We start from the raw sequence: 13,774 nt of genomic DNA on the forward strand, positions 1-13,774 counted from the left end.
TCGGAACAAAAAATGGGACTTGAGAACAAAAAAGTATAAATTGGGAGGTCTTACCACTCATAGGTGGTAGTGTCTATAACCCGTAAAACTTTTGATATGATGATAACTGACAAGCATGACAATAACTGACAACAGATAATGTAAAATGCGGCTTGAACTAGAAAGTATATGTTTATGTTGACAAACAAAATATGAGAAATCTAGAACACTCATCATGCAAAGAAAATTTATGGTTGCATTCGAGAAGATCCAAATTATAAATCCTTTGAAATGTCAAAAGCTTCTGGAGGCTTGATAGCAAAAAACTCCCTAATTGATGACGTAAATTGAAATTGGTCACCATTGTCAAACTTGTCAATATTTGATGCCATGCGTGAATCTTCAACTTCCAATGCTTCATGGTAAAGTGTCTCTTTGTACTCGGTCTCAAACTGCCATAATTCGCTTCTCTTTTTAAGCAACTGTGTTTCTGTATCCCTCAGCTGCTCTGTAGAATCTTTGAAGGACTCGATTGATATAGCTTCAATTTTGTAAGTTGCATTTTGGAAAAAATTGTCACTATAAATAGCAAATATGTGTGTCCCAGCTTTCAACTCTGATACTTCACATGGCTGAAGACCATCAAGCTTTTGGAAAAAGGGTGCTTCAGGATCTTTTTCCATTGAAGGGGGGCGTGAATGGGCTCTTAAGCCAAAGACAACAAATAACATGGCCAATTGTGTGACAGCTTTCCTGCACTTCGACCCGGCAAGCTTCTCCTTCCCAAGCCTTCGTGCACATGTAGTTTTTCCTTGCTTCTTCTTTGACCCCGACTAAGCAGGCATGCCCGCCTCCATCTCTCGGTAGAACTTGCCCTAGGTTTGCATGAGGATGCTAAAAGTTGGGGTCCACGACCCACTGTGCCTAGAATAGATTGAAGCTCTGATACCAGTGAAAGGCCCCTGGTGGGACTGCTTGAGAATGAACCTCCCATTAGATAGCCCCTTGGGTCTCATTCCCTATCCACACTTGCAGTCGGCCCCTTGGGCCTGGTCCTTGACCACTGAGCATTGCCCTTGGCATGACAATAAGTCTACTTGTATCCACTATGAGCATACACAAATCTCACTCTTGCAAAAGTGGATAAAAGAACACCAATCTATGTTCAAAAACAATCATACGCTCGTCAATGTGGAAGATAATTCAACCACAACAACTTAGAGGGAATCGCATGCAGCTCAATCCAATGACTATAAATGCATCAAAAGAGTGTATGACAGCACCTTCACTTACACACTATCTTGCATAGTGTTTTTTGGGTTTCCATAAGAGTATACATCACTCTCAGTTGAGCTCACAAGCTCCCATTGCGTTCTCACAAAGATTATTAGATTTCTTGATCCACTATCTTCCACAACGTTTTGTGGGCTTCCACAAGAGCATACATTACTTTCACTTGAGCTCACAAGCTTCCATTGCATTCTCACAAAGCTTCCAATCTTTCTTGATCTCTCCATCACCAAGAGCGAGCAAGCTATTGCCTAGAAGCTCTTGACACTGCCGTGCTACCTATGATTACCAAGTCCTAGCTCTACCTACCACTTGAAGAGTGCACAAATGCAATGCGTGTGTAGAGAGGGTGAAAGAGAGAGAGAGAGAGAGAGAGAGAGAGAGAGAGAGAGAGAGAGAGAGAGAGAGAGAGAGAGAGAGAGAGAGAGAGAGGGGGGGGGGGGGGGGGGGGCAGCATACTAAGAACAATTGGAAGTCTCAGAGAGAGAGAGAGAGAGAGAGAGAGAGAGAGAGAGAGAGAGAGAGAGAGAGAGAGAGAGAGAGAGAGGGGGGGGGGGGGGGGGGGACTGCATACTAAGAACAATTAGAAGTGTCAGAGAGAGAGAGAGAGAGAGAGAGAGAGAGAGAGAGAGAGAGAGAGAGAGAGAGAGAGAAAGTGCATCATATTCTGATTGCATGGTAGCCATCCAATTTTTTGGATTTTGTGCTTCATCAAAAGACAGAGATTCCTCAACATCATGTAAGCTAGACATAGCCAAAGCATAACAATATGATGCATAAGATGCATGGCTAGAACCTGAACGAGTACGACTAGACAAAGGTGCATCCAATTTACTATCACGTAATGTATGCACCGGCCATTTTGGCATACCTCTAGCCTGCTCATTTTCAGTCCTTTCCTCATCACGCACATCATGTACATCTGCATCAGTAATAGGCTGATCTGTAACATTTTTGGAAACCCCCATAGGCTGTACATATTCCTCATTGGAACTTACATTCAAACTTTCACCACTGAAAAGAGGCAACAAAGTGTCATAAATGTCATGTGAGCTTACACTACTGTCTCTAGTACATGACAACAAGGGCTGAACAGAATCTTCCACAAACACTACATCCCGTGAAACCAAAATACACTTTGTTTGTGGATGATACGACCTGTAACCTTTGCTTTGAACACTATACCCAACAAAAATACATTTGACTGCCTTATTATCCAATTTTTTGCGCTGTGTTGTTTGTGGCACCAAAGCATATGCCAAACAACCAAAAACACGCATGTGGTCAATAGAAGACTTTCTATCATGCCATGATTCATATGGAGTAATATACTGCAAAGCTTTCGTAGGACACCTATTTAGTACATAAGTGGCACACATGATGGCCTCAAGCCAAAAACAATGCGACAAAGCTTGACTTTTGACCATACATCGTGCCATTTTTTTAAGTGACTTGTTTTTCCTCTCAACAACGCCATTTTGCTGAGGTGTATAAGACACTGTACATTGGTGTTTTATCCCAAGACTAGCCAGAAATGCATTAAATTCATGAGACTTATACTCCCCCCCTTGATCGGAACGGAGGGTGCCCATAGTACATTTTGAAACATTTTCAGCCATAGCCAGAAATTGATTGAAGCACATAAAAACTTGGGACTTCCCTTTAAGTAGAAATACCCATGCATGCCTGGAGTAATCATCAATGAAAGTCACAAAGTATAGGTAATTGCCCAAGGATGGAGTATGCATGGGCCCACAAACATCACTATGCACAAGCTGCAATCTACATGTGGCCCTAACTGAACCATCCTTTGGAAACTTATGACGGTGCATTCTACCCAAAATACAGCCTTCGCAAACATGTTTGACAGGTGCTTCAAGAGACGGCAAAGAAGCAACCATATCAGATTTTTGCAAACGTAGCAAACTGGTAAAATTCAGATGACCAAAACGTGCATGCCAAAGTTTTGCATTTGAAATAGCCCTTGCATCTACAACTGCATTTGCAAAATTTTATCCACACTTGTCATACAAAGTGAGCTTATACATCCCACGGCACAAAAGCCCAGATGCAACAATTTTATCACCAAAACTGAGATCATGAATTGTACATCTCTCATCCACAAATTTGACTGTAAGTCCAAGTCTAGCAAGTGCCGATACAGACAAGAGATTCTTCTTGATCCCAGGTACATAAAGTGCATCAACAAGTGCGAAGGAATTGCCTTTTGCAGGAGTAAGCACAATATTTCCAACTCCCTGAAGCGGATAAGAGGCATTGTTGGCACAAGTGACTGAATTCCCATGAGGGACAGACTCAAGAGAGGTAAACAATTCACAATGTGAGGTAGTGTGATTTGTAGCACCACTGTTGAAATACCACACATGTGAATCTGCAGCAAACTGACAAGCATGCATCATGGACAACAGGATTGTAAGTGCACTCTGCACTAAAAGCCCATTCTGCATCAACATCAGCAACATAGTCTCCTTTCACAGAAGACTCAACAATGGCTGCATTTGTAGTGGAACCAGCCTTTGCAGTGGAACCACCCTCTTTTTTCTTAGCCTCTTTGGCCTTCAACTTAGGACACGACTTGATCAAGTGATCATTAGCTTTACAATAATGGCAACACATCTTCTTTTTGCCCTTATCATCAGAATTTCCATACGAAGTGCTACTAGTCAAAGCATTGGGAACAAAAGTTTTGCCACTTGCAGCAAAACCATAAGAAGTGGCTGCATTGGTGTTACCACCCTTTCTTTGAGAAGCAATAAAAGCATGTTCAATTGCATGCTGTCTAGTCCTGTTTTTTCTAGAACATGACTCTTGCAACAACAATGTGCATAATGCATCAAACTTGACAACTTCAAGATTTACTTGGGTCATAAGTCTCCAAGTACTAGCAAAAGTCTGGTAAGAATCTGGTAAGGCATATGGAACAGTCTGCACAAGGGAACTGTCTGAAATGACTTCACCTATAAAAATAAGTTGCATATTGATATCCTTGACACCAGCAAGGAAAGTTTCCATAACATCTTCCTCATGCATAATCTTGGACTCCAGCTCATTACATAGCAAAGCAATTTTAGCCTCATTGTGACTTGCATAAAGACCATCCAAAATATCCCAAGCTTGTTTTTGCATATTTTTCTGAACGAATGTGAAGAACAATGGTGTGCTTCACAGACAACTCAATCAATGCATGAGCCTGCGTATCCTTTGCAACCTGCTCTGATACTAATTGTTGGAATTAGGGTTGCAAAGAAACGCACATATCTTGGAGAAGACAAAGGAAGCTCAAGGTAGCAATGGAGAGTGTATTACTTAGTGTGCAATGAAAAGATAGATATCCCTAGATTGATGGGTGTATATACAATGCACGAGGGGAAAAACCTCCTAAAGAGGGAAAAATGCCCCGGCTGTCCTAATGTGCTCACACACATCACTACCACATGTATATGGTAATAGACAAATCTATTAGCAAAAAGTGGATCGAGATTCGAGACTATTGATTGCTGGGGATAAATATGCCCATCTTTATGAGAGCACTGCTAGGGCAGGAGATTCCTAGTGTTGATGGCTTGTTGGAGCTTCTTGGTGTATTATAGTAGTAAAACTTTCTTGAAAAAGGGAAGGGGTCTATTCCCCCTATCCTAGCCCGTGGATTGCGTGGCAGAGAAATATTTGAAGTGATATTTAACACAAGAAGGGAAGTCTTTTGTGAGAGAGGGTTTGAGACATCCCATGCATTGGTAGGCTTGGCATTTGGAGCATGAAAATTGAGAAGCCCCATAAATGATAGACAAAACATCTTGCCCCTTTATGGCAAGTACGGTGGGTAGGCTTAGCTTGTTAAGACATATCTTTAGCAATAGGTTATGGTTAGGGATAACTTCTCATATTCATCTTCACTCTCAAAGTGCTCAATTATGAAAAAAGACTCCGTCGTTGCATCCGAAACGTCAAAAAACAAATTTTGGAATAATTCTTTTGGGGTCATAACTTTAGCTCTAGGGCTTGGATTGGGGTGACTTAAAGCTTGATGTTAGTGTTTTTTGACGTTTCAAAAGCAAAAGAGGGGTCATTTCTCTCAATTGAATACTTCTATCATGAGTTTGAAGACTTGCAAAGTTGGTGACCCAAACATTTGCTAGTGTTCCAACTAATTAGGTTTTTTTTCAAACACATAAATAAAATGGCACCACATGCTCTTCAAAGTTATTTTCAAGGACACTAGGAACACATCCTTCTAAAAAGTTTCACATGCATGTATACTTATATGACACTTGATAGGTACCTGGCTAGCTTATAGACACGTACTAGTACATTTTTAACTAAGGAAAAAGATCTTATGTGCTCTAGTTGTGATGCTGCCATCAATTTGAATGCAAGTTGATTAAAGCATTGTATGGGACAAAATAGGTTCCAAGGGCATGGTAAGGATTGTTAAAAAAAATTCAAACACAAAGGTATTAAAACTCTTCATATGCTAATCATTTTTCTGTTAAAAAAGATAGCGAGCATGTAGTGATTGTCTTGTATATACTATGACTCAATCATGCTGATGATCATGAGGTTCTAATTTAGTAAATATGAATAAGATTAGATAATGAATCTGGAATGGAGCATCAACTAAGTTGCATTATACATTATACGGTAAACGTATAATATGTCATATGCGTGCATATTTTACTTGACCACATATTATACGGGCATATTATACGGTGACACGCCAACAAAAACGGCCAACATTTTATTTTCTCAATTTTTTGAATCGAAGTATCTTTCGATCATAAGATGTTTAGGAAAAAAAAAATCGATCAAAAGATGTATTGATCGAAAAAAAAGTATATATACCGGCAACGCACCTTGTTGAAACTAGTGTTCCTCACAAAAGGTATTCCATGTCAATAGAAGACAAAAAAAAATGAATTTTATTTCTAATTTAAAAAATAAAAAATAAAAAAAATATTTTTTGATCAAATGTAATGTAATGTTTTGTTAAAATTTTATTAATTATTTGTTTTAAAATCAAATTATGTAGACTTTGTATATTGTGTAGAGTTCAAACTCTCACCCATACAAAGTGTTTATTTTTTAGGAATCACATACTAAGTGCTCAGTTTACTGACACGTGGAAGTCAATTAGTGATATAATTTAGAGATTACCGTTGTGTGCAGAGTGTACTCTCACATGAGGTTATCTGTCAGAAAAATATAATAGAATAGAGGTCAGTTTTATTTAGGTAAGTTTGATTTTGACATGCAGATACTTCTCACCTCAAAATGAACATAGATATAAATTTTGTTGTCCTATGTGTAGAGCCATCACACTATGCTCTCACTCGAATCAAAATTTAGGAATCTCATGTCCAAATACATTGATATTATATTATCTTTATTTGGATTACTATGTCTTCTGTGTGATTGTACACGTGCATCAAATGCAAATAGATAAGCTTTCAAAGATCTACCGTGGAGTGTGAGAACTTCATGTTCGCAAATTCAGATAGATATGACAATTGTCAAAGATCTCACTTAATCCTCATTTCCAATGAGAATCCATTGCCAGATTTGAACAATATTATCGGTTATCATAATGTGTAAAAGTTTTAATCTTGCAGTTTAGATAAATCAATATAGTGCAATGGATAAAAATTATCGATTATTGTAATGTGTGAAAGCCAAAAGCTTGCACTTTAGATGAATGGATATAGTGCAATGTGATTGAAAAGTTTCATTTGAAGTAATGAAGTTATTTAGTGCATCAAAATATGATGTGATTGACATGAGTTTATTGAAGAATGCAAAGACTATTATTGTCTATTGTTAATTGATAATGTAGCATGAGATTAATTGATAATGTGGACATATTTTGATCAATAGAGCATTGCTTGTGTAGTTTGTTGCTTTGAAGTAATTTTTTCCTCGAAATTAACAAGTGGGTTTGTTGATCTGGCAGCTTAAATTTATCTGTCGACATGGTGAAAGGACATGAGTGGAGCTATGTCCAGAAGCTGCGTGCTGGAAAGAATACATCTCGATTGAAATGCAAGACATGCGGCCAGGAGTTCAGTGGTAATGTGACTATAATCAAAGAGCATTTGTTTAAAGTCCCTGGTAATGTGTCTGAGTGTGCAGCACCGCCAAGAGATATTCATGCTAGATTGCCAAAGTGCACGCGCATTGCAGAGCAAATTCTTGTAGCTAAAAAGAAAAGTATTAATGCCAAATAAGCTACAATGGACGTTGAAATGTCTTTTGTCAATGAGAGGACATAGCATGTGCCTATGGAAGCAAATGATCACACTCCCCAATCAACTCCTTTTCACGGACATGCTTCAACATCAGTAGCAGTAAATTCTAGCTCAACTAAAGTTAGTAAAGTATCGTCCAATGGCCAAACGCTATATGAAGTGATAGATAAGCAATAGTTGCTTGAGTTGCACTTGAAATGGATGCAAGATTTTGTGGTGTGTGGTATACCATTCAATGCTATGCGCAACCCCATATTTCAAGATGCTTTAATCAGCACGACCAAAAAAGGATTTGTGCTTTCTAATTATAATAAGATGCGCACAGAGTATCTAGATAAAGTGAAAGACAGTACTGAAGCCATCCTCAAGCGCACGGTGGTAGAGTTTGTTCTTGCATATGGTTTCACCATAGCGTTGGATGGATGGACCAGCTGTCAAAAGAAGCTGCTCATTAATTTGGTGCTTATCAATCCTAGAGGGTCTATGTTCTTAGAAGCCACTGACACCTCTTTAAAAGAGAAGATCAGTGATTATCTAGCAAGGATATATGAGCGTGCCATAGCAAAGGTAGGTGAGCCAAAGAATGTGACTGCAATTGTCACAGATAATGCCTCCAATTACAAGGCTGCACGAAGGCCTATCCAAGTTAAGTACCCAGGAAATTACTTGGGTTCCATGTGTCATGCATACTCTTAATTTTCTATTAAAATACATTGCAAAAATGGTCATCATCATTACACTACAAGAGGTACTTCACATTAGTAATGCTCGCAGTGCAACACTCAAAAGTGAAAATCCACGGCGTCGCTATGGACGTCACTATTTTCTTTGTTGCATAGCGACGCCTATAGTGATGCTTATAGCGACGCCGACAGGGGTGAAAAATAAATCGAGAGCACCAAAAACTCAGATCTTAGATCTGAGTTTAAACACTCTAGCGAAATAGGTAAACCCACGCTCTCCCTCTCTCTCTCTCTCTCTTTCCCACACACACACACACACACACACGAGGACAAGAAGGAGAGCCAGGTATGCTCCTTCCCTCTCCTCTCTCTCATGGTCCCTTCCCCTCTTTCTCTCTCTCCCTCACACACACACACACACATTGTGTCTTTGAAAGAGAGAGAGAGAGAGAGAGAGAGAGAGAGAGAGAGAGAGAGTACACACATGCATAAATGAAAAACACATACATATGCACATGCATAAACAAAGAATGCATACACACACACATTGACAAAGGAAGAGAGAGAGAGAGAGAGATAAAATAAAGAGAGATAATGGGAGAGAGAGAGAGAGAGAGAGAGAGAGAGAGAGAGAGAGGAGAAAAAGCCAAACAGAGAGAGAGGGGGAGAAGACGTAAAGACAGAGGTAAGGGTACAAAACAAAGAGAGAGAGAGAGAGAGAGAGAGAGAGAGAGAGAGAGAGAGAGAGAGAGAGATAAAAAAGTAGAGAAAATATGAAATGAAATGTTATATTAAGATTTAGGGTTAGGATAGATTCCAAATTACATTTAAGATTAGGTTAAATTAAGATATAAGATTAAGTTAGATTACATTTAGCTTATATTTAGAATTTATGCTAAATTTAAAATTAAGTTAGACTTAAGATTAGGTTAAATTACATTTATGTTTAGGTTAGATTTAGGTTTATGTTGAGTTTAAGATTAGGTTAGATTTAGATTTATGCTAGATTTAAAATTAGGGCAAGATTTAAGATTAGCTAGGTTAGATTTGAGTTAGATTATATTTAGGTTTAGGATTTAAGATTAGATTAGATTTAGGTTTATGTTGAGTTTAAGATTAGATTAGATTTAGATTTATGTATTTAAGATTAACTAAGCTAGATTTAAGATTGGATTAGATTTAGATTTAAGTTAGATTACATTTAGGTTTATATTAGATTTAAGATTAGATTAGATTTAGATTTATGTTGAGTTTAAGATTAGATTTATGTTAGATAATTAATGTTAGATTGAAGATTAGATTTAGGTTAGATTTTAGGGCATGTCAATGAAGGCTTTGCCCAAAGAGCAAACACTAGGTACACAACAATATGTATATTCCCATCAGACTCTGACTCCTATTAACTCACCCACTAACCATGTTCAATTAGCTCAGAATCACCATATGTTCAATTAGGTTAGATTTAATATTAGAGTTTGGATTTAGTTTTTTATTAAAGTCTACCTTTGGGATTACATAAAAAAATTAGAGTTAGACAAACGGTGATCCCTCTCTTCCTCTTTGGATGTGACCTTAAGTTGGAAAGCTTTCACCAGCATGATACTCAGATTGGAGGCCAACATGTAATGTGCTAAGTAATCCCTCGAACAAGGATCTGCTGTGAAGAGATATTAAGATGCTGTGAATTGCTACAGCTAGAGAAGAGGCAAAGGGGTTTTGTCCACTACATGCACTGTCATGTAGACGTGGGTGTGTAGATTTCTTGTACCCACAAATATAGGCATTGACCAATAAAGACGAGATTATAACTCGGTGGTTCTGATCTCTATGCACCTCTAGATCGAGGTTTGCGAGGATCGTACATGACTAGAGAATGTGAGGTAGTTTACAGTGTAAACAAAGAGAGAGAGAGAGAGAGAGAGAGAGAGAGAGAGAGAGAGAGAGAGAGAGAGAGAGAGAGAGAGAGAGAGAGAGAGAGAGAGAGAGAGAGAGAGAGAGAGAGAGAGAGAGAGAGAGAGAGAGAGAGATAAAAGATGGTGGATGCCAATAGAAGATTAAATTTATGTCCTGGTTATAAGGTTTTTACATTCATTATGAGTAGTGACGAGGATGTGGGGCAGTCCAACCGAAACACCTATCTCTCAACAAGGAACTTATGTCCTTGTAATCAATGCAAGTATGATGTGCAACGGACAAGATGTGTTTCTTTGCAACAAGTTTGCAAATTTGGTGAGTTTATCCATCTATTATAGATCGAATTTTTGCCAATTATAACTCGTCAGACTCTGACCCTCGCTAACATGCAGCAATATTGCAACCCAATAGACGTGTTCGCATGCGCTTTGGTCAAGCAGCATACGTGAGGCCACAAGATGTAGCCTCTTACAGCTCGGAGGATGATCATGTAGACCACATTCCCAACGAGGCAATGTCTGAGCCCAAGATCAATGAAATGATCGAGACGATCATGGATTCAGAAAGGCTTATCTATGATTATATGAAAAGTGAAGCCGATACGCCATTGTATGATGGAGCACGTTGGTACAGCCAAACTGTCAAACATAGGAGGTGACATGGCAGATATGTGCAGGCTATAAAAAGCATGGCAAAAGATTGGAGCACACTACGGAGATCATGGGCTGACAAGTAGCAGAGGACATGTATGACTGATGCATCTTATAGGCCAAGAAAGGCTCCAAAAGGGGCTAATTTGGGGAACAGGTGAAGGAGATGCAAAGTGCAGATTTTGGGTCCAAGAATGTGGAGCTTAAAGTGCTGAAGGAGTAGGTTTAGACGGCTCATCAAACAGAGCTATGGAGCCCAAGTTATTGAAGGTTGAAGGTTCAGTGTGTTGCAGATTCTTGCCGGACAGGGCAGCTGGGGACATGTGGTCCAAGTGGAAGTCAGGGTATAGGTGTATAGTGCTCTATTTATGGAGCCTACCCATATTTTCAAATTGCAGATCAGAGCCAAGGATTGCATTTTATGGCCAGTTGAAGGTTTGCGTGCGATCTGGCGTCTTTTGAGCCTCGACAAGGTTCTAGAGCAAGGTATGCATCATATGGAGCTAGCAAGAATTGACTACATGTCAAATAGAGCCCATAGCGAAAAGTTATAGTAGTAGGAAGATTAGGTGCCTTTTATTAGGAATTGGATCAAGCTAGCTAGGGTGGATGAAAGAGCTAGGCTACAAGATTTCAATTTGTACTTTGGATTTTCCCTTCAAATGTGAAGCTCCTCTTCACTGTCAGTGAAGCCCCTCTTCACAATGAAGTAATGCTCCTTTGGATGCTTGGTGATCTCTTGAAGCCGTGGGAGTGCTCGAGGCCCGGGAGCAGCACAGGAAGAGCCTTTTATGAGGTGCTTAAGGCTTCGAGCCTTTAGAGTAGTGGGGCCGCGGGATAGGGTGCTAATGCCATTGGGCGGGCTTGAAGCTCTTGAGGCAGCGCGGGAAGGGGGGCCCAATAAGGGCTTATCTTGGTGCACAGGGTGGGAGCACCCCCTAGTGGGAACCAAGCCTTTGAGGTAGTCGGACAGCTGGCAGCCAGGGCGCGGTGCTTTTTGGGCAGTCGGTCAACCGGACAGGCCAGGCAAGGCGAGTAGGCGAGCACGAGCGCGGGCAGACGAGCAAAGCCAAAGAAAAAGCGCACCTTGGTGGGACTCCTCCCCAGCGGACCTGCTAGCTACACAAAAGCCTTTTCTATTGAGAATTCGGGTCAGCCCACATAGCCCAAATTAGCCAATGGGTTTTGACCCCGAAACCTCAAGCCGAGAATAGGATTCCTATTTTGGGCTAGCCAACAAGCCCATGGGCTTCCTTGTGAAGGATCCTCCAAAACGCAAGTTGTTAAGCAAGGTCGACAGTCCCTTTCCCACACAAACTCACACACACACACCTATTTTTAGGCAAAATTGGGGTCGGAGTTTTAGAGGGTTCTCGAGCTCAGATTTGAGTGCTTGCAGGCTCTATGGAAAGCTTGCGAGGAGAGCTTCGAGATGAGGTGAACAATGCAAAAGGAAAGCGGGTTTAATGAATTTAATTGAAGGGGCAAATGATGCAAAAATTGGTGCAAAAAAGGCAATCTAAAATGCAATTCAAATGATGCTAATCCTCTCCCTAATCAAGTCTACCTAGCCATGGAGCGTAGTGGCCTCTTGGGTGTGCCAAGGACATGCCCACACATAGCTAGATTAGTGCTTAATTAGTGAGATATGCAACTTAGATATGAAACTATTAATGGGCCATGACAACAATTATGCAATGCTAATCGATCTAATGGAGATGCTAATGATTAACACACACTAATGCATAATGACAATCCTAGCTAGCACACCATAGCTCTGATACCAAATGTTAGGAATTGGATCAAGCTAGTTAGGGTGGATGAAAGAGAAACATAATGTCAATGTGTGAATGTGTGTGTAAGCAAGGTTATCACTTAAGTGAATTAGGTTCCAAGATAGGATTAGCTTGGACTCATAAAAACAATCTTGAGTATTGACTTAGCTTAGCACAAGCTCACCATAGACAAGCATGTAGTGCAAAATGGAGTTGTTGTTTATTCATTTATGAAATGAGATTTAAGTAGCTCTACAGCCTTGCTCCAGAGTATGTGGGATAAATCCACTCTCCTCTCCTTGACTCACACCTTAGGACAAAGCTCACACTTTACACCTTTGATTGAAGTTGATTGCAAATGAACTTTGGCATTTCTACGGCCTCGGTTTGGGGGCTCGGGGAATCTCTAAGTGCGGCGAGCATGGGGAGATTTGAAGTGAAGAACCGGCTTCATTGGTCGAGCTTTGCAACAAGAGCACCGGATGTCCGAGTGAGAAGTTGCAGGAGGTTGAAGGTGTCAGAAGAGTAAGATTTTGTTTAAAGGGGAAAAAAACGTTAAGTGGGGAGTTTTCAAATGGCTCAAGGGGCCATCGGTGAACGGCTGCCATGTGGCAGGTAGCAATCCCATATGCATTGTGTGGTGACAGGCACGTGGGGTATAAGGGCCATGGCAGGCGCCCATTATGGGTGTCTCAATGAGTTCGTGAGCTTGGAGCTCAGTGATGGCGGGCCCCGAGGGGCGCTCTGCCTGGCGCGAGGCGGCCAAGGGTGCACGGTGGTGTTTTTGGAAGGGTGTGGCGGTGCAGTTGTGGTCGTGGCAATGTGGTCGACGGTGTCGCTGTTGTGACCGTCGGTGATAATGACATGGCATGCGCATCCGCAAGGACCAGGTCCCGCAGGCCTAAGGCTGCCAAACATTTTTGAGAGGGAAAGGAGTCCCCCCCAACAGCAATGTCTCTATTGCTTAGGGGAGGGGTCCCGCGAGAAGTGTTGAGTCAGAGGGAGAGATAGAGGGAAAGTTCAAAGGCTTCAAGGAATCAAGGGCAATACAAATGGGGTCATTCCATGGTAAAGCAAGAGAAAGAGGTCGGATAGTGCAAGTCTAGCCGAGTTGGCCAAATTGAGCAGACAAAGAGTCAGGAGGTGTGCACCATGCAGTTACCAAAAAAATCAAGTGTGCCAAGTGGTGGCAGTGCAGAAAAATTCTAAAGGAAGCCTCAATT

At 40.8% G+C, this 13,774-nt stretch overlaps 1 pseudogene; it reads right to left on the bottom strand.

Moving 5' to 3' along the window:
• Positions 1–254: 254 nt before the first annotated feature.
• On the bottom strand, positions 255–710 carry LOC147458091 (chaperone protein dnaJ 15 pseudogene; annotated as a pseudogene).
• Positions 711–13,774: the final 13,064 nt, after the last annotated feature.

Source organism: Adiantum capillus-veneris, chromosome 5 (genome assembly GCF_014529385.1).
Source record: "Adiantum capillus-veneris isolate H3 chromosome 5, ASM1452938v2, whole genome shotgun sequence".
In the NCBI taxonomy this organism is placed as follows: domain Eukaryota; kingdom Viridiplantae; phylum Streptophyta; class Polypodiopsida; order Polypodiales; family Pteridaceae; genus Adiantum; species Adiantum capillus-veneris.